Source organism: Haliotis rubra, unplaced genomic scaffold, assembly GCF_003918875.1.
Source record: "Haliotis rubra isolate DU_JTF1 unplaced genomic scaffold, ASM391887v1 Scf947, whole genome shotgun sequence".
NCBI lineage: Eukaryota > Metazoa > Mollusca > Gastropoda > Lepetellida > Haliotidae > Haliotis > Haliotis rubra.
This window is the reverse complement of record NW_025767687.1, coordinates 124,095-150,964: the sequence shown is the minus strand read 5'-3', so window position 1 is coordinate 150,964 and position 26,870 is coordinate 124,095. Positions and strand designations below refer to the sequence as shown.

The window sequence follows — 26,870 nt, the reverse complement described above, 5'->3', positions numbered from 1 at the left end:
CTAAACAGATATTGCAAGTAAAAAAGATGTTATTTTGATAGGTCTCTACATACCACCAGAGGGGTCGAGTTACTACACATCGTGTGGGAAACCAACACGTATAGAACTACTTGATCAGTGGTTCTCAGAAAACCTGGATATTCTTTCTGACTGTCATATAGTTATCGCCGGTGATCTGAACTCCAGGGTTGGGACAGGCAATGAACCACAACCGAACTTTCTGGGAGATGTGTTCCCTGACGAAGAATAAGTGCCTCTTGACAACAGACAATTTTGTTGATAACTCAATCAATAGATTTGGTAGAATGCTAATGGAAATGTGTTATACGTACAAGTTGTATATTTTAAATGGTCGTGTGCAAGGAGATAAAACTGACGAGTTTACGTTCATATCTAGCCAGGGTTCTTCGGTAAATGATTATTGTATTGCCAATATTGATGCCTTTGAACTGATTGAATCGTTTCATGTAGAGGCCCGGTAGAATCAGAGCATATGCCATTAACGGCAAAACTTAAACTTTATGAGCAAAGCCACCAGCTAGAAAATAATGATAATACTGACAGAAACTGCTCTGACAGAGTTGTATGGAACCATACTAAGTCAGACGTGTACACCGACAGCATAAACAGCTTGCTGACACCTTTGTTGAAGCAACAAGATTAGTTGATACAGCTGTTGACCACGCTCCAGACGTGTTTGTACAAACAGTGCAGCGGACTGTATGAAAAACGTAACAAAAGTGTACTCCAAATGGTTTTTGATAAATATGATAGTAAAAATACCCTCACTCGCAAAGCCTTGCGTCGATTCCAAAGAAATAAATCTGAGGAAAACCGACGTAATTATTGCAAACAGAGGAACTTTTATAATGGTATCTGTAAGCGCACAAAGCTCTCGTATGAGCGCAACAAAGCTGATGCATTAAAGCAAGCAACCAGTAACCCAAAGACGTTTTGGCGTATCCTCAGAGGTATATCTCCTTTGCACCGACCTTGTCCGAATATCAGTAATGGTGCATGGTTTAACCACTTTAGTAGCCTGTTTGCAACTTATGATGCACCAATGATGGACCACTTTGGCTCTACAGAAGAACTAGACTTAGATGAAGTTGATTCACTTATCCTAGAATCACATATTACTTCGTCAGAAATTAGTGATGCTATAAAACATATAGATAATGGTAAGGCAGCTGGCACAGATATAATACGAATTGAAATGATCAAAACCACTTCTTCATATTTCATGCCTTTTCTTGATACACCTTTCAATAAAATATAGGATTCGGGAAAATTTCCTACAAGCTGGACAAAGTCTATCGTTGTCCCAATACACAAAAGAGGTGAAAAAAATAACCCCGACAACTACAGGGGCATATCGTTGTTAAGCGTCTTGAGCAAAATCTATGCTGGTGTGCTCAATAATAGACTGAAAATCTGGACAGATCTAACAGATAAAGTTCCAAAAACACAGGCAGGCTTCCGATCTGGTTTTTCAACCACAGATCACATATTCACGCTAAATTCTATTGTCGAGAAATGCTTTATGAAAACACGAAAAAAGCTTTATGTCGCCTTCATAGATTTCAGAAAGGCGTTTGATTATGTGAAAAGAAATAAACTTTGGTTTTGCCTAAAACAGAACGGGTTAGGGGGGAAAATGCTGTCAGCACTCAAAGCAATTTACATATGTGTACAAGCTTGCGTAAAATGCTCTTCTTCAGATATTACCGATCTATTCCATTGCCTTTGAATGGAGTGCGCCAAGGATGCATCCTAAGCCCGTTGTTTTCGACTCATTATTCATCAGTGAACTGTAAACTCTTTAAATGAATGTGGTAGACACGGCGTGCAATTATTCCCTGATTTATATGAACTATTCCCTACTTCTTTTTGCAGATGAAGTCATCCTCGTATCTGAATCAATTGTCGGCCTTCAAAACCAGTGAAATATTCTTGAAACGTTTTCAGACAATTGGGGTTAACTGTTATCTTGATAAAACACAAATTATTGTGTTCAGAAAAAGGGTAATTCTTTCGAATAAGGAAAAAGTGGTTTTATAAAGGAAACCAAATCGCCACTGTAAATAGTTACAAGTATTTAGGTGACTGGTTTTCAAGTAACTTTTAAAAATGACTAAATGCATTTCAGACTTGGCGCGCTCAGTAAAAGAGCATTGATGGAGATCATTGTCAAACTAAATAAGATTGGAATGATTGACCCGAAAATATATTTTAAAATCTTTGATTGTCAGGTGATGCCGATATTATTATATGACTGTGAGATTTGGGGAGTCAAGCAATATGAATTATTGGAAAAGGTACATCTTCTAGCCTGCAAACGATTTTTAAGGGTAGGAAAACAAACTCCTAATACTATTGTATATAGCGAATGTGGTCGCTATCCAATATATATAAATGCTTACTTACGGCTTTTACGTTATTGGCTAAAATTGCTCAAAATGAGCGAGTGTAGATTACCCAAGAAAGTATACTACATGTTAAGATATTTTGATGACACTGGAAAAAAGAGTTTGGTATCGTTCATAAAAAATATTTTGTTTTCTCATGGCTTTTGATATATCTGGATTAACCAATCTGTTGGTGATGAACTTTCTTTTGTACACTTGTTTAAAACATCATTGATAAATGGATTTTCTCAAAGTTTTCACAGCTCTAGATATGTGATGTATAGAGAATATAAATTCATATTTGAACCAGAAAGATACCTGTATATTATATTAGAAAAAAAGGTGCGCTCTACTTACACCAAATTCGGATGCAATGTCTTGCCAGTACGTTATAATAAAGGTAAGTGGCCATCAATCAAACCTGGTTTACAGTGAGTCCCATTTGCAACACCTCTGTAGAGGATGAGTATCATTTCACACTTATATGCCACTTGTACAATGAATTGAGAATAACTTTTCTTCCGGAACACTTTTGGAAATTCCCTTCTATCCATAAATTTAAAAGGCTGATATGTACAACTCAGACGTGTACAGTATTACATTTACCATGCATATATAAAAAGAAATAGGTATTTAGAAACACTTTAGACTTCATCTGTATGCTCTTGTTAACTATGTATAGTTATATCTTGTATATGGGCCCTTGGTCTCGTTACAAATAAACTCCTTTTGACTTTTGACTTGACTTGAATAACCTTGACTCTATCGAGGTTTGTGGTGGGGACTGTTCCTGGTTGTACGTAAATACGACAGCGTTGATTTTCATGGCGTTTATACCAGCGTATGTATAATGCATCCAGAAGTTGCACCTTTTGTGCGGGGATATCTCTAAGAAAAACTTCGATAATAAGGGTAGAACCCTGTATCGTACGTCCCCACGAGTCTGGGGCTTTGAGAAAAATTTTAAAATACATTCATTGTTTTCCGTATTCCGGACGGGTGACTAGCATGTTAACCGTTTGATCTGGTAATGGTGTTGCCTAAAATCCATTTTCCTCGATCAGAATAAAACTGTCCAGTAGAATCCCTTTGTTTTTTAGTTCGAGGACATTACGATCCTCATCCGTGATGAGATAGGGGTAGGTCAGGACCAGGTTAGTAATCAAGTTTAACTGAGATTTGATGATGACTTCTCGTCGTTTGTACACCTTGTCTTGTAAGCGCATGGCGTACAAGGTGTTTTCCTCTCCGGGTTCATCAACTTCCCGCGTGTCTCCGAGATCAGCTAGCTCGGCACATGCCATTTTACCAAGGCAAGCTGGGAGCCAGGCTGGAATATGAACTCACGTTCAACGACTACGGCAAAGTTATCTTAACGCCGGATGACACCGAGGCCAGCAACGTCGTCGAAAACATCTCGCTGGAGTTCGACATGGTCACGAGCACGGAACTGGCTCGGCAGATTCACACCCAGTACTCGGAAAAGCTGTCCATCCTGTACGACCACTTGCTGAGATACCGGACGATCGTCAAAGGACAAGAGCGACAGGTTGGGGAACATCAACCTGAACGTGCCGGCTCGATCGCTGAAAGGCATCTTGAACATTCCCATGGTGGAATACGAGCCGTTTCGAAGAGAAAGCGAACTCACTTGGAATCCTGACATCACGAAAGTGGAAGTGACGGTCGAGGGCGTTCTCAACCAGCTGTTCAGTCAAGGCATGCGAGCTTACCAGTAGGGGGACGAGATAATAAATCTACCGGCCATCAAGCGACACTAGCCGGAAGTCAACGACGTTGTCAAAGAGCTGGGTTTGCCCACGGACGATGACAACTACACGGCAGATCCCGACCAAACAAGAACGAGAACGACTGAAGAAACAGCTCGCCGAAACGAAACATGCCAAACTCCTGTTGAAAACCGACCAACCTGCTAGCAAAATTCTAGCAAAACTCTATCAAACTTCTAGCATAACTTAAGCAAATGTTTGAAACACTGGTCGTGTGCAACTTGACTTTGATCTCGCTGTGTTTCTCATATTTTATTAGACTTAAACATTGCTTGTTACATTATAAGATGGAGTGCGACGAACTTCTCACAAACAAATGTTGGATGATGACAATAATAATAATAATAAAAACGACGAGCGAGAGAAACTGGTGGCACTGGCGGTCAGCAGCAAATCCAAACAATACTTGGGTGGGGGTGACCACACTCCCGATAAAATTCACAAAATGACAGCCAAAGAAATCGACAAGCTGTACGTGAGATACGAAGTCAGACTTGGCGCAGAAATGACAAAAACCATAGGATCTGTCATAACGCAAGTCTAGCCGGCTTAGCGCGTACTTCCTTACCATTCCTTACCTGTGGAAAGATCCGTTCATCGACCACGCTTTGAGCGCTGTCAGCTGCCTGCTATACCACAGATAAGGCATGTTTTTATCTCCGGTGACTACGGAGATCATCACGGCAAAGCATTGTCGATTTAAAGATGAAAAAAATAATAATGATAAAAATATACAACATGGATGTGCACCAGGAGGAAACGACAACGCCTACGGAGGAGGAAGCAACGACGACACCGATACGACTAGTCACCAAGAATGCTAAAAAAATTGCCGCCGGTAGAAAAGGTGGTTTAACCAAGCACCACAAAAATAATAATACTCTATGGATTGTTGCAGCAACAGGATTAAGAGTCGTCATCGTCATTATGCTGCTATATAATAATAACAAGCAACAACCACCCAACAGCAGACGACGCAATTAGAAATAAATCAGCATGTTATGTTATAAAAAAATATATATATATCTAATATATACACTAACGATAAATATTTTGAAGTAATATTATAATATTTTAAAAACGTCGACAATATCGCTCCATCGTCCCCGGACAAAAGTTTCGCCCACAAAACGCAAGAGCATGAATCTTGCGGGTTCAATTATGTGGTCTTGACATGCGACGGACAAACGAACACTCCCATGGTCTACCGAGGTCGCGATGCGGCCGAAACGTTTCTCATGTTCTTACAACACGAAGAGAGAAAAATCAGGAGTTGTCAGATCCTGCTCTCATGCGCATGATGTCGAAGGATAAACTCACTCACAAGAATTGCCACGTATGCGAAGAACCGCTGAACGGGGATTCCGTGAGGGATCACTGCCACATCACCAGCAAGTACAGAGTGCAACTTGAAGCTCAAAATCGATCCCAAAACCATCAAAATCCCGGATAAGATTCTCACCTGATCATGCAGGCCATCATGAAGGTCGTCGGCAACATAACATGCATCCCCAACAACATGGAAAAATACATCTCCTTCTCGTTAGACGGTCTGAGATTTATCGGTAGCGAACGCCAACGACCCGGACGATTTCAACATCACCAATCAATACACAGACGCCGAGACTCGACCCCTGCTGCTGAGGAAGGGCGTCTACCCCTACGATTGGTCCAAGTTCGACGAGACGCAATTACCTCCCATCAACCAATTTTACAGCAACTTGACCGACTCGGCCATCACCCCGGCTGATTACGTGCACGCGATTAACGTATGGGACAAACTGGGCTGCAAGAATTTGGGCGATTACCACGACCTGTACTTGAAAACGGACATGCTGCTGCTGGCTGACGTGTTCGAGATATTCAGAAAAACGTGCTCGAACAGTACGGCCTGGACCCCACGAGGTATTTCTGACCTCCTGGTCTCTCTTGGGACGCCTTGTTGAAAAAGACCAGAGTTAAATTGGAATTGTTAACAGATTACAACATGCACTTGTTCGTGGAAAAAGGCTTGCGAGGCGGGATTTCCATGGCCTCCAAACGATGCGCCAAAGCCAACAACAAGTTCGAATGGGTCTCCTCACCCGAGATAATTGATGTGAATAGCATCGCGCAGGATTCGAACAAAGGCTACTTGCTCAATGTGGACTATCCCGCAGAACTACACGAAACACACAACAGCTATCCGCTAGCTCCCGAATGATTGACGGTGAACCTGGACTTGATGTCCGAATGTCAACGAAACTTGCTGGGAGACAATAAGCCGGCTGACGTTGAGAAACTCGTGCCGAACTTGATGAACAAGTCAAAATACGTCGTTCACTATCGCAATCTGCAGCTGTACTTGTCGCTGGGAATGAAACTCACAAAAATACACAGGGCGCTCGGGGTTCGATCAAAGTTCGTGGATGGAGCCTTACATCCAAATGAACACGGACTTGTGAAAGCTGGCCACCAGCGATTTCAAGAAACACTGGTACAAACTCATAAACAAATCGGTGTTGGGCAAGACGATGGAGAATTTGAAAAAACGTGTTAACGTGAATTTAGTCAGATCCAGCTAGGAAGAAAAACTCAGGTAACTTAAAGCCAGCCCAGCGTTCAACCTAAGAAAGATATTCGACGACGACTTGGCAGTGCTGCACATGAACAAAAGCCACATCAAATTCAACCGGCCCGTTTACGTGGGGATGAGCATCCTCGACTTATCCAAACACTTGATGTACGATTTCTGCTACAACGAGCTGAAAAAGCAGTACGGCGATGCGTGCGAAGTGCTGTACACGGACACATGGAAATTCACATCGAGGAAGTGTACGAGGACATAAAGAAACACATGCACCTGTACGAGACCAGCGACTACCCTAAAGATCACCCTATGCACTGCCAAGTCAACAAAAAAGTGCTCGGCAAGATGAAGGACGAATGCGTGGGCACGCCGATCACCGGGTACGTCGGCTTGAGACCCAAGATGTATTCCATCAAGAAAGCAGACGACGACGAAATCAGAATGGCGAAAGGCGTGAAAAAACACGTGGTGAAAAAACACATCAAGCACGCCAGATTCAAGGAAGCCCTGTTCAAGACTCAAACGTTCAAACACCAGACAATACAATTACGCCCTGACAGTCATCGACGTCACCAGTCGCTACAAGGCAGCCGAACCGTTGACAACGAAAGATTCGAACGAAGTCGCCAAAGGCATATACAAACACAGTCGCTTGACATGGCAAGTCGATCCCAGATGCGAGTTCATTGGAGCCGAGTCGCAGCTGCTGGCCAAGCACAAAGTCCAAGTGAGACGAGTACAGCGGGAGCTCACCGTAGCAAAGCCATCGTTGAGAGATTCAATCGCACCCTAGCCGAACACCTGTTCTCACACCAATACTCGCAGGAATTAATGAATCCCAGAAACGGAATCACGGAATGGTTGGTACGCTTACCGCGAGTGGTGGATGCCATCAACAACGAAGTCACAATACTCGTGGGTAAGAGACCCGTCGAAGCCATCAAATGTCAGTGTTAGATACTTGTACGAGCCTGGCGAATACTAGGGAAACAGCAGAAAACGCGCCATCGATCCGATATGGTCCATGAAAACGTACAACGTCGACCTGGTTGACATCAAAGATGGTGAACCTAACTTGTACTACTTGAAAGACGGCCACCGAGAGCATTCGTCAGAGAGGAGATGATAATCGTACCTCATGACACAGTCCCTTTTCTATCGCCCACTGTATGATAATTGGCATAATTGTGTGTGTGTGTGTGTGCGTGCGTGCGTGCGTGCGTGCGTGTGTGTGTGTGTGTGAATCAAAGGCCTTGATATTTCCCGGCCGACCCCATGCTCACTTAAAAGTCAATATTTCAGAAACTATTCTACCCATTTTCGTCAAATTTTACATGCAACTCAGTAGTAGTATACACAATGGTGGTACGGGATTAGGACCTCCAAAGGGCTAAATGTTTTAAATTGAGCGCTTGGGGGACCTGGAATGACATGGCAAATGGCTAGCTACAAATGAAGTGTCAATAAACACACCTATTGTTAAGTACATCTGGAAACCCGAAAAGGAAGGCGAATTTGTTTCAAATATTTTGAACTTGTCAAGCGAGTTGGAGAATGCAACAGAAGTAATGTGTTCTGATTGTGAGCTTGGTATACAAAAATTTAGTGATGTAACAGTCAAGACAGCGGAGTGCATGAAGCGGACCGTTACATCCACCCAACGAAACCCAGATTGGTTTAATTATACATGTCAAGCACTTAACATCAGCGATGTAATTACCTTAAAGGTCACATGCAACCAAAAAATCAAACATAATTAAAACACAATTATCACTTATTCATGATATATAATATACATTGCTGGTTATGAAAAAACATATAAACAAAATTATGAGCGTACAATCGCAAATCAAAAGTGCAATATTGTGTACTTGGGTTTACTTCCCAAGAAACGAAGCAGCCGGGATACCGAACCCAGTCAGAGCGGGTGGGTGTGCACTCAAGTGTAACGGCTGGTTCATTTGCAGATTCCCTCACGGCTCATTGTGTGTGTATATATAGAAATGTTGGGTTTTGTAAATACATGCTCATTTGTTGTGTATAACATTTTGCAATCAACAGTCATCATAACATGTCATGTGTTCAAGTATCACACCTGCCTGTCTGTGTAATTACATAATGTGACAGAGACCGAACTCGGGCCATAAATCAATGCGTTTTGTTTATGGTGTATAGCCTGATTGGTGTTAAGTTCAAATTGCATGTGGTGAGTGATCGCAGTTGTGTATTGAATATTGCCTTTAGCAGACAGGCAGGCAGACACACAGGTGTCAATAAAACAGACATTGAGTTTTGTCTGTGACAACGACATATCTATATCACAGTTAGAAATTCTGTCAACGCTAAATGAATGACATTGTTTTTAAGTATCAACTTGAGAAAGTGACTCGGTAAGAAGAACGTGTGGTGAATTAGACAAATGAAATTATATAAACAGTGTATTTACTGTCATAACATATAAAGAGCTCGCGCCTGTGAGATATCAACAAAACATTAGGAAAATAGCTCAAAGCCTTCACCGAGTATTCACCAGACAGCCCGCTTCCAAGTTGCGCGAACCTATTTCACTGCGCACGTGCTATGAGCGCAGCCCAGCTGTTGAAACCCGTTTTCCCCCGAAAAGTCTGGGGAAAATTAGTGAATCGTTTGAACTCCGATTACGCGCGGTTTTTTTCATCGCGTTATTTTTCAACTTTATAAGTTGAATTTGCATTTTTGATGATTTGTTTCGGTAAGTCCACACCGAAAGGTATTAGAATCTGCAAAGTTGTGTTTTACGTTGCATGTTACCTTTAATACATTTAGAAAGCATAAGGACACGCCATCTCGAGATATATATATATATATATGTCGTCAAGAAATATCTACAAAACTGCGTGTAGAGATGTGAAACGTAAATTTGAAAACCAAAATATGAGTGAGCTCTAAGACTCAATAACTAATCCCCAATTTTTTGGGCGAAAGCTAAAGTACATCTCATGTTCACGTAAAATTTAAAATAACATTACAGTAAATGGCACGACAACTTTAAGAATCTCTTTGATTGGGACTCCAGTGTGACTTCTTGTTACTCCGTAGAAGATGGTAACAGCATAATTATTTGTACCTGAAAACCAGGCACATGACATAACTAACGATATATTCAGTGCAATAATTGTGCCAATACATAAAAAAGGCGATATAAACAATCCGGAATATTATCGCGCCATTTCCCTTTTAAGTATATTTGGTAAAATTTATACAAACATTTTGAATAACCGCTTGGTATTCTGGTCAGACAGTTTGGATATGATAAATGAAGAACAAGCAGGTTTTAGAGCATGCTATACTACCACAGACAATATATTTGTTCTTCAATCAGTAAATTGTAAATATGTTTCCAAGAAAGGTGGCAAACTGTATGCATGTTTTGTAGATTTTCCCAAAGCATTTGATTCAGTACAGAGGCAAAGATTATGGTATGTCTTTAATAAACACGGTTTCCATTCAAAAATGGATAAAACATTTAAAAGTATTTATGAAAATGTTAAATCCTGTGTTCACACAAATAACAATGTTCTTACAAATGTATTTGACGTCCTGATGGTGTTAGGCAAGGTTGTGTCCTAAGCCCTTTCCTATTTTCATTTTTTTATCAACGAACTAGTGTCTGAGATTAACCGTTCATGTTCCACTGGTGTCCAATTATATCCAGATCTTATTGAAACATTTATTTTGATGTTTGCCGATGATGTGGTGTTTTTCTCAGAGTCAGCAATTGGTCTGCAGAGTCAAATTAATGCTTTAGAAACCTACTGTAATAAATGGGCCTTAAATGTCAACCTTGATAAAACTAAAATTATGATTTTTAAAAAAGGATCTAAGCTGCCAAATTCAGAAGAAAGGATATATAAATCAACTACGCTTGAAGTTGTTACATCCTACCAGTATCTTGGCATATCATATAATAGAACTCTAAATTGGTCCCTCTCTGCCGAAAACATTTCAATTAAGGCAAAGAAAGCTTAAGTGTCTATTACGAAATGCCTTTCTAGCTTTAAAGACTTGTCACATGATATTTACTTCAAAATTTCGTCTGTAAGATACAGCCTATATTATTATATGGGTCATAATTATTGGGCTTTCACAAGCATGATTGTTTGGAAAGGGTATTACTTTATGCATGTCAACGATTCCTTGGTTTGCGAATGTCTACACTAAATACAATTATCCTTGGAGAAACTGGTAGGTATCCTATCCATGTGTACACCATTAAACGCTGTATTGCTTACTGGGTAAATCTCCTCTCCATGCCCTCTTCCCGCTACCCATCTAAATCTTACAAAATGTTACGTAATCTAGATTTAAACGCAAGCGCCGACCGTAATAGATTTAATTGGTCTTCACATGTGAAATGTTCTGCAGGGATGGTGTAGAAGTTGGAAACTTGACATACATATTGGAAAAACTAAAGTGATTCACTTTCGCATGCCATCAAGAGAGAGGAGAGAATTCAAGTTTACTTGTGGAGACAGTGGGGTTGAGTATACCGACTGATATCGATATCTTGGTAAATGGTTGAATGAACAGCTGGATATGGGGAAAACTTTGAGAGAACTGTGCAAGTCTGCAAGCAGAGCACCTTCTTCCCTGTTAAACAGAGCTGGAGGGATGTCCTTTGATGTATATTATAAGTTGTTCACTGGTCACGAGTGGGGCATGGGTTGATGTACATAAACAAACATCGAGGGTACATCAACCCATGGGCCCCGATGGACCAATGGACAACGTATTTATCTTGCCGAACACCTTAACGTTAATTTTGAATTGATTAAAGCACGGGTACAAACCTTTTTGTAGCCATCGCTAGCTGTTAAGAAAAACAGATTTAGAGTTATCTCCCTTCCATCGATTTGCATTCGCGAAACATCGGTAATTTCCGTACATCATACGTGATTCAATGTTATTCGAGATAAAGAATTACTACCACGAAGTACCAAATGAGTTGCCATTGACAGCGGGGTACATTTAAATGTTACCCCCTTGTAAGCGGGGTACATTGAAAATAATAGAAGAGCGCTCATCCAATCAGAAATCGACATGTATGTGTGAGGTAAGATAAACAAAGTTATACAGAGCCAGTAGAGCCAGTGCTATTTTATGGAGCCGGAATCTGGGGAATCAACACGTACAGAGAGGTGCAGACAGTACAGAACAGAGCCTGCAAGTACTTCCTGGGAACTGGACAAAACGCCTCCAACATAGCGACACCTGGCGATATGGGCTGGACATCCTGCACAGTGACACAGCGCACGGAGGTTTGCAGACTCCTAACAAGACTTAACAAGATGAAAAGCGATAGAAACGTCCGTATAATACATGAGTGGGGAAAAACACAGTCGAGATCTTGGGAAAAAAGAGTGTTCAAGTTGTTGGAAAACCATGGTGCTACAGATATAATCGACACAGATATGCCAAGTAAGAGAAAAATAGATGCATTTAAAGATTCTTTTATTCAATGCGATATCAACGACTGGACGCGTGAATTATGGAACGACCACAACAAACCAAAGGGGAACAAGCTCCGAACCTATAGAACATTCAAGACTGAACCTAAAACAAGTTGTTACGTTCGGACAGTCAAATATCGGGATCAACGCCGTATCCTATCTAAGTTCAGATGTGGTAACCTCCCCTCAGCAATTGAGACAGCTTTTACCCTTCTACAAATGTTTAAAGAAGGACGCTTTATGTATTATTTAATCTTTTCTTAAATGTTTTATAACATGCATTTTATGTTCTATACCTTATATATATATGTTATGGTACTACTATGTTTTAAAACTGGTCTGTGTGTCTCATAAGCCAATTTGGCCATATACTGGGATCTTAATGGAGGCAGGGAGGCAGGGAGTTGGAAATAAACATCAATTCTTAAATTTACTTGCAAGAAGAAGCAAAGATTTCTTTATACAGCAGTGGCATGCAAAACTCCAAAATAGTCCCTGTACCTTTACTTATTCCCTGTTTCAAGAACATTTCATGTGTGAACCATATGTACGCTATATATCAATATTAAGAAAGTAAGAATAGCCTTATCACAGTTTCGTTTCATTTATTATGATTTAAGTTGTTATCATGGAAAATTGTTATCAATAGGAAATCTACTGTGTGCAGGTACTGTAAATTGAATGCCCTATAGGATGAATACCATGTTCAGGAAATTTGTGATTATCATAGAAACATTAGAAGCAAATATATACCCAATTATTTTACGAAACAACCGTCAAAACATAAATTTATCCAACTATTGTCAACTTCTAAACGTATATTTATTCAAAAAATACTGCTTTGTTTATCTATCATGCTTTTTTGAAGAGAAATCCACTCTGCTTTGAACTTTCTATATACCTGTACTATGGGGCTGTGGCCTTCAGTTCTGAATAACGATTGATTGATTGCTTTTCAAGTCAAGACGTAACTTGCAGGCGTGAAGTGATTATTAAGTTATTACCTATTTTCAAGTGTCGTCATTTCACAAACACATCGACGTTCTATTTTCAACATTACTTACAACACAAAGAGTGGTAACAATTGGTTGTCGATCAATACTAGACCTGGGTAACCTTGGCTTGTCAGTATCCTCACAACCGTTCTATGTGCCATGTTACAGGACAAAATGTATCATGGTGTCCGAGAGCTAAAACCATAATACCATCTAGTATGAATGAGAGGTGATCGGCTTCCACAAAAAGTCATACGTTTCGGTTGAACAAGATCATTTCTAGTAAGTTTAGTTTTTCGCCGAACTCAGCAATATTCCAGCTACATGGCGGAGATCTGTAAATAATCGAATCTGAACCAGACAATCCAGGGATCAACAGTATGAGCATCGATCTACGCAATTGGGATGCGATGACATGTTCAACCAAGTCAGCGAGCCTGACCACCCGAAACCGCCAGTCGCCTTTTACGACAAGCACTGAAGATCAATTTTAACCCGGATCTTCACGGGGCTCATCTAGTATGAACTGAAATGCACGTCCCTATATAAATGATTATAAATGAAATTTTAAGGCTGATTTCAGTTCACTTCCAAACAAGTAGAGGATATTGTGTTTTGGGTTAATATTTGTCCTTAGCACAGATTTATGACTGTATAAGGATTTAGAAACAAAAAAAGAGACATGATTGGGGTACAAGTCGAAGCATGTAAAGCTCATTTCTGGTGTCCCACGCCGTGATATTGCTGGAATATTGCTAAAAGCGGCGTAAAGCTGAACTCAGTCACTCACTCCAACTGTAATACATTGTACATGTGATGTCCAGCGAGGGGCAGATTTGTGCTGTATCTAGACAGGATACTGGAGTGTGCTACAACCCTCTAGACATCTCCGGGGCGGTGGGGTAGCCTAGTGGTTAAAGCGTCCGCTCGTCACGCTGAAGACCCGGGTTCAATTCCCCACATGGATACAATGCTTGAAGCCCATATCTGCTGCCCCCGCGGTGATATTGCTGGAATATTGCTAAAAGCAGCGTAAAAATAAACTCACTCACTCTAGACATCTCTATTAATATTGATTACAGTGTAGAAAGATCTGGTAGTGTTTTCTTATTTATCTAAGGGGAACTAACTCTTGTCTCGCATCTCACATTACATCTTAAGCCACCAGAAGACCATCATTTTGTGTGATCACTCTCTACCCTGGGATATCCTGCCTAGACCTACTCTCTGAAGCTGGATTACTGTTATAGGTGCATTTGAATTTGTACTTCCATGCTACTTTGTTCGGCCAAAGTGATAGCTTTGTTATGATTTGTGACCATTGTTACTTTTAGAGTATTGCCTTCTTGTCTTACCATTCTGTGATTTTCAAATGACTTTTAGATGATTTAAACATATTTATTTCCAATGAAAGCAACTGGATTGGTAAACAAGCATAAGCTTATATGAATACCGCTCCGGGATACAATGGAAGTAACAGTAAACATGTTATGATGAATGTTATATAAATGTTGCAAAAACGAGAAATTACGCCAATCGTTTTTAAACAGTACAAGACATATTAAACAAATTATTGTTAAATTTATAAACAAGTGCACTGAAATTAAAAGTTCGTTGTTTACTATTGTGGAGCAGTTTGTGTTTCCAAACAAAATTGATTTTAGGTCAAATCCATTGACGTATATCTTTGTAAAGAGTCCATGAAAAGAAATAAAGAGCAGAGTCTTCATAGTTATGGCCACAAGAGCAAGATGTTGTTGGAGATATAAATCTTTCATATTTGTGCGCATTAAGGTCGCTACATTCAAATCGGAGACGAGAATATATTATTTGACTTTTAGATAACTGTATAGCCATGGAAGGTATTGGTCCCCAGTGGAAGTGTTTATTACACATGTTCGTGCACATGCCTGGTGCTTCTGTTGATCCAGTAGCAAGATAGTCTGTCACGAATTATAATGCAAAGAACATGATATGTTCAATATTGATGCCATATATGGCCACGATATGACCTGTGGTTACCTATAAAAGTAGGATCGTAGTTAGGTAGCAGAAGACGTCAGGCTTTCGAGATGGTGCAAGCTCTATTTGCCTTCGTTGTCCTTCTGGCCTGCACTCCAAGCCAGTCTGGCTTTCTTCCGACTTTATCAGGAAGCCTGTTTATGCCTCCTGTGACTAATACTGCTTCCGTTGGTAGCCCTGTACAGGTTGCCCCTCCCAACCCAGCTCCTGCACCCGCTCCAGCACCTATCGTAAACCCTTTCCTCTCCGGTGGATTTCCATCTGCACCGGCACCTGCACCTTCATCGAGTCCTCTGTCGCCGGCACTTTCTCCAACAGGTAGGGATAATGATATCTTGACATGAATTATATTATAAAGTCGTTTTGTTGGAATCTGAAAACGCAGAGGAAAATTGATGTTGTTCAGGTATCGCTTTGTCGATTCATTTACTCATAAAAAGTTCCAACACATGTTTTAAAGTGTTTCTACAAAGTTTCAAGATTGTAAAGATGTAAAGACGTAGGTATTACTGATAAAAGCATCTTTCTTATCAAACTTTTGGGCAGTGGTTCTGAATATGCTGTGCAGATCCTTGATCGTGACTACAAACCTGCTCATAATTTTTGCTTTGTCAGCATCTGCCAAGTGATCATAATAATAATAATGTTAAAATTTGTATAGCGCCTGAATCCAAGGTTTGCTCTAAGGCGCTTGGTCGAAAGCTCTGTGGAAAAGAACTGTTTTTAGTTCTTTTTTGAATGGAATTATGTCTGACAAGTTTTTCAAGTTTTCAGGTAGTTGGTTCCATAACAGAGGACCTGCTTTGGCGAAAGCTCTATCGCCATAACTCGCTCTGCGGGTAGAGGGCACTACTGCTTGTTTTAAAGAGGCTGATCTCAGGGTTCATGATGGCTGATACCATGACACTAGTTCAGTCAGGTATTCTGGAGCTTGGTTGTGAAGGGCCTTGTGCACAAACACCAACACCTTGAAGACAATTCTTTGTCTGATTGGCAGCCAATGCAGTGTACGTAATGTTGGCGTTATGTGTTCATATTTGCCTGCACCAGTGCTGCTGCATTTTGAACTCTGGTGAGTTTGTTGAGAGTTTGCTGCGATATGCCAAACATCAGGGAGTTGCAATAGTCCAATCGTGAGATGACCAGTGCTTGGACTAATGACTGGATAGCTGATCTGTCAATGAAGTGCTTGATTTGGCTGATGTTTCTCAGATGGAAAAAGGCGGATTTACAGACAGTGTCTGCATGCCGATCCATACTCAGGGAGGAGTCAAAGATAACTCCGAGGTTTCGAGCTTGATCACTTGGTGATATTGTGCTGTCTCCTATCTTTAAGGTTGGGAAATCCATTTTCCCTGATAGAGACCTTGGTCTCAGGATCAAAAGTTCTGTCTTGTCATTGTTCAACTTCAGATAGTTGGTAGACATCCAACATCTTATGTCGTCGATAGCTTTACTCATTAATGCAAATGTCGACTCAGCAGATGATATTTGCAGAGGCTTGAAGCCTAGGTACAACTGTGTGTCGTCTGCATAAAGGTGAAACGATAGGTTATGCCGTCTTGCAATGTCCCCTACAGGCAGTGTATATACAGTAAACAAGACAGGTCCCAGGACCGAGCCTTGGGGAACTCCGTATCTAAGTTTATGCCTTTGTGATTTACATCCATCTATTGTCACTGACTGGTAGCGGCCAGAAAGAAAGGATTCACACCAGTCCAAGGCTGTGCTGCTGATTCCAATCCTTGATTCCAGTAATAGAAGCAGTATGGAATGATCAATAGTGTCAAACGCAGCAGATTGATCTAATAAAACCAGTATTGCAGCACCCTGTGAATCCACAACACTTAGTAAGTCATTCTGAACTCGTAAAAGCGCCGATTCAGTGCTATGTCTGCGCTTGTAGGCAGATTGCATTGCTTCACCCAAGTTGTTATGTTCCATGTGATCGCTGAGCCTTGATGCGACAACTCTTTCGATGACCTTGGACAAGAATGGCAGATTGGATACTGGGCGGTAATGTTTTAGATTGTCTGGATCCAAGTTTGGCTTTTTCAGTAAAGGAGTGATGAGAGCGTGCTTCAATTCCGAAGGAAAGACACCCATTGACAGAGACTGATTCACAATCCGGGTAATAACTGGCACTACCTGAGCCATGCAGGTTTTCAGCAGCCAAGTGGGGAGTGGGTCCAAGGAACAGGATTTTGTGGGCGACTTAAGAATAACTTTGGATATTTCATCCTCACTTGTTAGGTTAAATGTTGTGAGAGGTTGTATCACAATCTGAGATTCATTGGCGCTGGAACCACTGTGAGGGGCATGTTTAACAGCAATTTCAAGTGAAGATCTGATGGTGATAATTTTATCATTAAAATATGCATTGAAACTCTCCGCCAGTTTTGCAGGTGAACCGTGTGAAGGCAGATGATTCTTCTTCTTCTTGAAAAGCAAGGTGTTGCAGACCCTGTACATGTCCTTCTGCGATTTTGCTTCACCAATGGCTTGTTTGAAATGAGATGTCTTTGCTTCACTTACGAGTTTATTGATGCAGTCACGTTGATATGAATGCAACTGCCGATGTATTGTCAGACCAGTCTTTCTCATTTGCCTCTCGAGCTTGCAGCGATGTTTTTTAGCGTCCCGAATCTCGTCAGAATACCAGGCAGTCTGATGTCGTACTGTCACAGTAACAATCTTAGATGGAGCATGTTTCTCATGAACATCACCGAGTTGTGTGTTAAATAGGTTCACACTGTCAGAGATATCAGCTGTGCAAGCATCAATGGTTGAAAATGCAGATTCAATATCCTGACGGAATGCCTTCATATCAATGTCCCTCCACTTTCTACACTTCACATTCATTTTGGGTTTTTCTGGTTTGGGAATATTCAGGGAGAATAGTATACCGAAATGATCAGAGGATACAGAGTGATCATACACAAACTTGTTCAGATGTAACTCATCCGACCTTGTAATGACTAAGTCCAGCATGTGACCATTTCTGTGAGTTGGAAACAGAAGGTGCTGAAGAAAGTTCTTTGACTGTAACACTGATTCAAACAGATAAGCATTTTTGTGATTTTTGTCATTGAGATGTATATTGAAGTCACCACTTGAGTGATTCAAAGAGTCTGATAAATCTTCAAACTCACACAAGAAAATGTCAATTTGCTTTGATGTAGGTGGTCTATACACCACCTCAAGATGCACTTGCTGATTGCACACATTCCGAGCAAGAGAGAGTAATTCGAAGGATGTAGGCTGCACAAGGTTAACTTGCTTGCAGTCTATTGTTTCACGAAGTATAACTCCACATCCGCCGCCACGTTTGTTGTGTCTGCACTTGTGAACAAGCTTGTAACCGGCTGGGACGATTTTGTTTTTTTGCAATATGATCAACATCCCCTTCACGAAACCAGGTTTCTGTGAGCGCTAGGATGTCCAAGTTATTGTCATTAATCAGATCGCAAATCTGTTGAGCTTTATCACAATGTTCATTTCTCGCTTTAGCAGATCGGGCATTGAGTAGGCCGAACCTTAGAGGCTGAGAATTATCTAATATTTGCTGATAGAGGGGAAAATTCAACTTCTGTTTTCTTCCTCTTGAACCCCGTTTTGTCCTCCTTGCACTACATATCCCATTACTTCTGAGATCCCTGTACACTTCCAGGGGAATTTTGTAAACGTTTGTGTTGTCTATTGCTTTACACTCCTCAGCTGAGTATGTAAGCAGAGTCATGATTGACCAACACAGTGACAAGCCAATCTGCATTGTCTCACACAAGCACCCACTCAGCACATAGAGCTTGCTGTCTGAGTACAGTCATTCAAGGTTATGTAATTAAACAATGGACAGGGAAGAAGGGGTGGCCCAAAAGTTCAAAATAACTTGTACATATTTCCATGGAATTGCAGCCATATATGCACTATGACGTCAAACAATTCACACAATTGTCTTCCTGAGATCTGTACCAACACTGATGTTAATTCTGAGATCTATCTGAGGTCCCTTTCTTCATGAAAACTTGAAAAAATGACAGAGCCTGTGAAAGGTGCAACCACCTGGCGCGACCTTGACCTTGTGTATTAATATGTATCATAAGTTGTTAATGCCTTCATATGATTGAAGTTCATTTTATTTTAGTTTGTCCGCATTTTCACAATTTAAGAATGTTATATATCCCTCCATTTTACCACATCGATCATTGTGAATATAAATTAAAGTTATTGTTGAAAGCAACAATTGTACAAATTGTTAAAAATCTATCATGGGTTCAACACTAGAAGATCTGTTTTAAACATTATGTGACTGTACACACTTGTATTGTACTATAGGCCGGTGACCTCTTCAGTACGCTGAATAAAAAAAAATGAATTGAACTGATTGAAGTTCTTTTCAACGCGGTAGATGTAATTCCCGCACTTGTTGTGTGCCGTTCATGATATGACCATGTCGCGTGTTGGCGCTGAAAATCCAAGCTTCACAACTTTATAGGCAGTTTATAGCAGGATCCTGTTCACATTCCAATTCGTAATTCAGACCAGATTTATTTACAAACAACATCATACAGCTGTAATACTGCTGAAACAAATATCTGCTCATGATATAGTCACAATTGTACACGCTCTGCTTTTGTCAGCTGAGTGCCTTTGAGCTGAACGCCTTTGGCAGCGCCTTTGAGCAGCTGAGCTGCGCTGGATATTGGCGCTATACAAATATCATATAACAATAACAATATTTCTTATAAATGTGGAAAGGGTTTGTCGCTCCTATTTACAATCAACCTGCTGAGAGTAGAAAGTTGAAACTGATTTGAATCCTATCGAGGGAACATTTACAAAGTTGGACGGATGGAGTGATGGTGTTTTTATTGGTTTCATATCTTCTTTTCATGAACATTTGGTATAATCAATACCTGATAATGACTCTTAAACACTTGCTCAAATAGGAAATATAAAAATGTTTTCTTCCCTCCACTTGTCATGAATATTAAGTTAAAGAGCACGTTATTATTGAACTTCATGATCACTATACTTACATTTGTGGATCTATCATGTTTGGAAATTATTTTTGGTGTAGGCGAGGGCTGGGTTGGGGCTTCGTGTTTGGTGCGTGGAAAATGCGTTTGTGTTCGCACTCGTAATTGAAACACAGAGACGAGCACGAAAATAAAACTCACAGATTCAACTCACCTGGTCGAAGGTGTAAATTCTGCAGTGTTGGGTTGACGACTGGAAACCAAATACTAATGCTGCAACATTTGAATGGTTAATCAGCATTATAACACATGCTTCATTTAGCTTCTATTTAGATATGGTTGTGTGTCTAGCGCAGAGATAATATGATGCTATCATTTTTAATGTACTTATTATTAATAAGTTATTATTGGATAACTCAATCTGGAATCTGGAAATAATTAGGAGATACACATTATGTGTTGGTCAATTTCCGGGTGTTATTGAGTATTTGAAGCAAGGGAATTCATTTGGAACCGACGGCGTCAGCCGGAGGTTTCAAATGATATATTCTCGTGCTTCAAATGAAATATTCCCGTGCTTCAAATACTCAATAACACCCGGAAATTGGCCAACACATAATGTTTATCGACATTGTAAACACAAAAGTAAACCATGGGTTTTACTGTCTGCACTAATTGACATCGAGAACAGGCACAGCAGTGAAGTGTCATAAGCTGTCTGTTTTAGCTGGTTCCCATACTAGCATCTGGAACTGCTCATTGTGACGTCATTCCGACTTTACGTCCCAATATGATTTGAATGACGTCACCACTGCTGACGACGCAACAATATAATTGTGTGCGATATTTGTACGTGCCAATATGCAGTGAATAGTCTTGCAATTTCCGGGAATCGAATACCATTCAATCATGTTTTTCAACCAATCAGATTAAAGAACACGGTGACTTTTGGTTTACAATTATGCTAAAGGAGTCTTTCTTGTTTCAGGCATAGCTCCAGCACCGGCTCCATCAGGAAATGCACCACCGGGAGGATTTTTTAATCCCACCAAAACCGACAAGACGCCATACGGCCAGATCAGTACGAATCACGTCATGAACATGAACTTCGGTATCAATATGGATGTGTCGTTCATCAAACGGGTTGAAAACAAGGATGACAAGTACTGTCAAACACACTGTCTGGACGACTTGCAGAACTGTGCAGTCGCTGTCCATTGTGACTGGAGTGCTCCCACAACTACTGCAGCTCCGTGTACTGGCAATATATTCCAATGTGGAACTTTCAGCATCAGTCTCGGAGGCAGTACCACTAACAATGGAGTCTGTTTGTTCTTCGAAAAGAAAACAGGTTCCGAAGACACCGATCCAGGAGTAACATCAGAGTCAAATTGCAAAGAAGTAATTTACCGTAAGTTTTTGTATACATTCACTTCTGAAATTAATGTGAGGATTTTCAGTCAAACTTTCCTCATTTCAAGAGTTAGTATCAACGTCTTACGGATACACTGGATACTGTCCAGACACAGTCGACTTTGTCCAAGGATAATTCTTTATCAAACTATGTATACCGGCCACAACACATTCTAAATTTGCAAACTATAACAACAATGAAACGTGTCCATGTAAACTTTAATAGGTTCATATTGAAATCATTATAGAACAGCAGGAACGTATGTTTAATGTGCATACCCTTTAGAACAGCAGTGTATCACTGACGCATAGAGTCTATCAAATGAGCATTGACGGCTTATGGAATGGCTTGCAATATTCTCTACAAGTCTTCTGGTCGCATCCCGTAATGACGTTAGCGGTTTCTGACTGTGGGGTAGATTCCAAAGTCCTGGAATGATCTGAGCAGCGGGTCACTGCAGTCTGGGACCTGTTCTGGAGGTGGATCATTTGTATCCATTTGTCCAATTTGGACGGACTGCACGAAGACGATCCGCAACTGTTTTGATAACGTCTCAGCAGTGCTCAAATAGAATTTTAGTGACAGTGGGAAATAGCAGCAAAGATTAAGCATCTGAGCTTCCTAAACCGACAGCATGTATTCTATACACATGTACTCCACGTATATGATTTCAATTTTTTTCAAGTAACTAAGTACTGTGTTTACGTTCGTTCAACTTACAGTACATTCCCATTAAATCTTTCAATGTCCCTTTCTTTCTTTCTATATCATCTTCTCGTTCAGTACTAAGAAAGACTGGTTCACAAGTTCATCTGTCCTGAAACAGTTTTCATAAAAAAATGCTTATGAAACACTAGATGTGGCATATATGCAATAAACGTGGCTGTCCATGACCTAATTCACTGTAGCCTGTCACACATTGTTTGTTGTTTTTTGTTGTTAAGCTTTCCAGCATGTTGCTATTTCGTATCTTACAGACCCGACATGCAGGGACTGGACTGTTGGCGTCCCCGACCACTGGGTTCCAACCGGCAGACCAACCTTCCAGACAGGGGCAGCAGTGTCCCGTAGCTTCTTGTGTGAAGAAGGCTACCAGAGGAGCGGTGTGTTGAAAGTGACCTGCGACTCCTCTGGGGTGAAGACTGCACAATCGGGGGCAAGCTGTACAAAACCTGGTAAGTGGAGGAATAGCACATCTTTTTGTTGTGTATGTCATGGGGATGGATGTTCTTTCAATCGTCAAAGAGGAAAAAATATAATGAATCTAGATTTGTATGAGAGTAAGCTAAAACGGTTTGTCATACTGGCAAGATCACAAATAGAATGATCCTAACAACGGACAGGGTAGCATGGTCGGAATCCCAACTAACATAATAATTATAATTGAATTAAACACGTTTTTTTTTTTTTTTATTATTTATATTTATTTTATTAACTCTATTTGTTTGTTCCCATAATTGAATACAAGAATATAAAGTCAAGCCAGAAATGTACAAATTCATGATCCAAGTTAATTGGGTTCACCAAAAGTGTTATATCAAGTGACAGCATAAAGAAATCCAGTAAAATTATTCGACTTTGATTAAAGATTAAGTCAGAAATTAAATATTGACAATAAAGGAAACCATTTGTCTGAAAATTTATCAAACTATTGTTCCTTCCGGATATGAATTTTTCAACCTTGTAAATGTCTTTCAAAATGTTTAAGAAATTATTAACTTTTGGCATTATTTTCTTCAAAGTGCAAGTATATATATATATATATGTATATATATATATGTATATATATATATATATATATATATATTTCAGCAGAAAACATTATATTATTTAGCAGTGGCATATTATTATACAATGCCATTTAGAAAGTGGTCAAATGTAACATATGTTATATTTGGGATTACACTTTCATAGTAAAGTACAAATTCTAGTACTGTTTTGAGTTGAGCCCCATCCGAGATTCGAACCCACACCGTCAGAGTCAGGCACCTAATCGCCAGCACTCAAAGTCAGCCTCCTAACCCGTTCAGCCACCGCGACTTCCACATACCCTCCGATAAACAAAAACACATGTGAACCCCAAAGCCTCTGCAAACGTTGTGAGAATGATCCAAGACATGGCAATTGCCTCTTGCTGCAGATTCTAAGAATAAAGATGTTATTACCTCTATTGCTGGTTTTCTGAAAAATGGGGTTATATATATATGTAAAACGTGATATGTAAGTAAACTTTGAAAATATGTAACTGTACTATGGGTCGTTTGGCCTAAATACTGAATAAACTGTCTGTCTGTCTGTCTGTCTGTCTGTGTATAGTACTACAGTGGGATCGCGTTCATCCGAACAGTGCCGTTTTTCATCAACAATGTTCGGATAGTGAAACGTTCGGTTTGCTGAAACAAGTCCAGTACACCACACTGCAGTTGCGTTACTACCCATTCACTTGACTGATAGAGACAAAAGAACGTATACATGTATCAACTAACTATATTACGCATAACAACTTGGATATTTAAATAATAAAACATCACAATTGGATGTAGCCAAATTAAAACACATATTGTTCCGACGTACACCAAATTGATACTACATCCACTTGATAGCTTCCATATTTTGTTGATTTGGTCCACAGAACCAAAAACATACTAAGTTCTAGACATGCCCACCTAAACTTACCTTGTCCCTGGCGCTTACTTGACTTCATTGAAAAACGTCCACATTGCACTCTATGTCGATTATGACATCGATATACCCGCTTCAATTCGACCCAAGATTGTCCCAAAGGTGGAAGACCAGGAGTGATTATTCCTGCTCAGGACAGATTTATCTGGGTGTTTCACCTACGTCACCGATTTGCTACAGCAACGGACACTGCAGGACAGGCTCCTGGTCTTCGAAGAATTTCCGACCAAACCATCAGAAATAGTCTGAGAGAAGTGGGAATTCGAGCATATTGACCAAAAGTTGGACCTGTCCTAACGCCACAACGACGTGTCAAATTGTGCAACAGGGTACAGGCATGGAACCGGTTTGGTTCACTGATGAATTGCGTTTCCCCCTGCAATGACGCGATGGGAGACAACGTGTCTATCGAAGTCAACACGAACGTTTTGCGCTGAACTGCGGTCGACATGTGGACAGATTTGGTTGAGAAAGCGTCATGGTTTGGGTAGCCATGTCCTACACGAGAACATCAGAGCTGGTGGGGCTTCAAGGCAATCTTAAAGCAAATCTCCACATCTACCAAATCCAGCGACCTCACCTCCTCCCACTTTTATTCGCCAGGGGGAGCTGTTTCAACACGACAAGCTCAACCAACCACAGCTCGTGTAAGAGGAGCTTATCTCGCCAATGCAAACCTCAATATATTTCCCTGGCCTTCCAAATCGCCTGATCTGAACCCGATCGAGCATCTTTGGGACGAACTTGATCGACGCGTACGTAAACGTCACCATCGTCCTCAGACACTTGCAGAACTTCCCAACGCTTTGCAGGAGTATTGGCGAAGAATTCTCCGAGCAAACATCAGACGACTTGTGCATTCCCTTCCAAGTCAGTATCGGGCTGTGAGGGCTGCAACGGGTGGTATCAGCAGGTACTGACCTGAACGCCCCCTTGTGTCCACACACGTGCAGTGAGTGAACTGAATTAATGCTGACAATGACAAGAACATATATTATGTTCATTTCGTCATCTGTGTTCACGCTTCATCGACTTATCTACACTTAAATACGTTTAATACTTTTCCTTATTTTTGGTCTATGTGTTTCTTTGTTTAAAGAGAGTATGTTTTGGGTAGTTAGAAAATGGGTTGGCTCCGACTTTCAGAAAATGTGGACAGTGGAGAAAATGTGGTCATTTCCTGTGATAACATCAGGCCCGCACCCATACTAAATATGGTCTTTAAGATCTTGTGTAATAGAGACCATAAGACCATAATCTGCCTCGCATATGTGTTAATCTATATCAGTTATTGATCCCGGCAACAATTGAAAACTTCCAAGCTTCTCTTGTGACTGAAATCTGTCATTGCCCAATCCAATTAAAACACAAACATTATCATTGCAGGAGAATCCACTAACACAGGAGGAGGACTACCCACCATTGATATTCCTGTTTTGCCGCAAGTCAACACCTTTCTATACAGACCCTCTCTTGTAACGACAAGAAAACCTGATACAACTAGTCTCACTACATCGAGCACAACCACAACATCGCCTACAACAAGCTCCACTACATCCAGCACAACAACAATATCCCCCACGACGAGCTCCACTACATCCAGCACAACCACAACATCGCCTACGACGAGCTCTACTACACCCAGCACAACTACAACATCCACTACCACGAGCTCTACTACATCCAGCACAACGACAACATCGCCTACCACGAGCTCCACTACGTCCAGCAAAACCACAGCATCGCCTACTACGAGCTCTACTACGTCCAGCACAACTACAACATCGCCTACGACGAGCTCTACTACATCCAGCACAACTACAACATCCCCTACCACGAGCTCTACTACATCCAGCATAACCACAACATCCCCCACGACGAGCTCCACTACATCAAGCACAACTACAACATCCCCCACGACGAGCTCCACTACGTCCAGCACAACCACAACATCGGCTACGACAAGCTCCACTACATCTAGCACAACTACAACATCTCCCACTACGAGCTCAACAACGTCGAGCACAACAACAACATCGCCTACGACGAGCTCTTCTACATCGAGCACAACCACAACATCCCCCACGACGAGCTCCACTACATCAAGCACAACTACAACATCGCCCACGACGAGCTCCACTACGTCGAGCACAACTACAACATCGCCTACGACGAGCTCTACTTCATCGAGCACAACTACAACATCGCCTACGACGAGCTCTACAACATCCAGCACAACCACTAAATCGCCTACGACAAGCTCCACTACATCCAGCACAACTACAACATCTCCCACTACGAGCTCAACAACGTCGAGCACAACAACAACATCGCCTACGACGAGCTCTACTACATCGAGCACAACCACAACATCCCCCACGACGAGCTCCACTACATCTAGCACAACTACAACATCCCCCACGACGAGCTCCACTACGTCCAGCACAACCACAACATCGGCTACGACAAGCTCCACTACATCTAGCACAACTACAACATCTCCCACTACGAGCTCAACAACG

At 41.0% G+C, this 26,870-nt stretch overlaps 1 long non-coding RNA gene across 1 annotated transcript; it reads right to left on the bottom strand.

Moving 5' to 3' along the window:
• Positions 1 to 2,993: 2,993 nt before the first annotated feature.
• On the bottom strand, positions 2,994 to 26,013 carry LOC124264841. Its single transcript, XR_006895269.1, has 4 exons — positions 26,003 to 26,013; positions 15,087 to 15,096; positions 14,472 to 14,478; positions 2,994 to 3,153 (listed from the first exon to the last, which is right to left on the bottom strand). It is a non-coding gene; the product is annotated as an uncharacterized LOC124264841 (long non-coding RNA).
• Between the last annotated feature and the right edge of the window lie 857 nt (positions 26,014 to 26,870).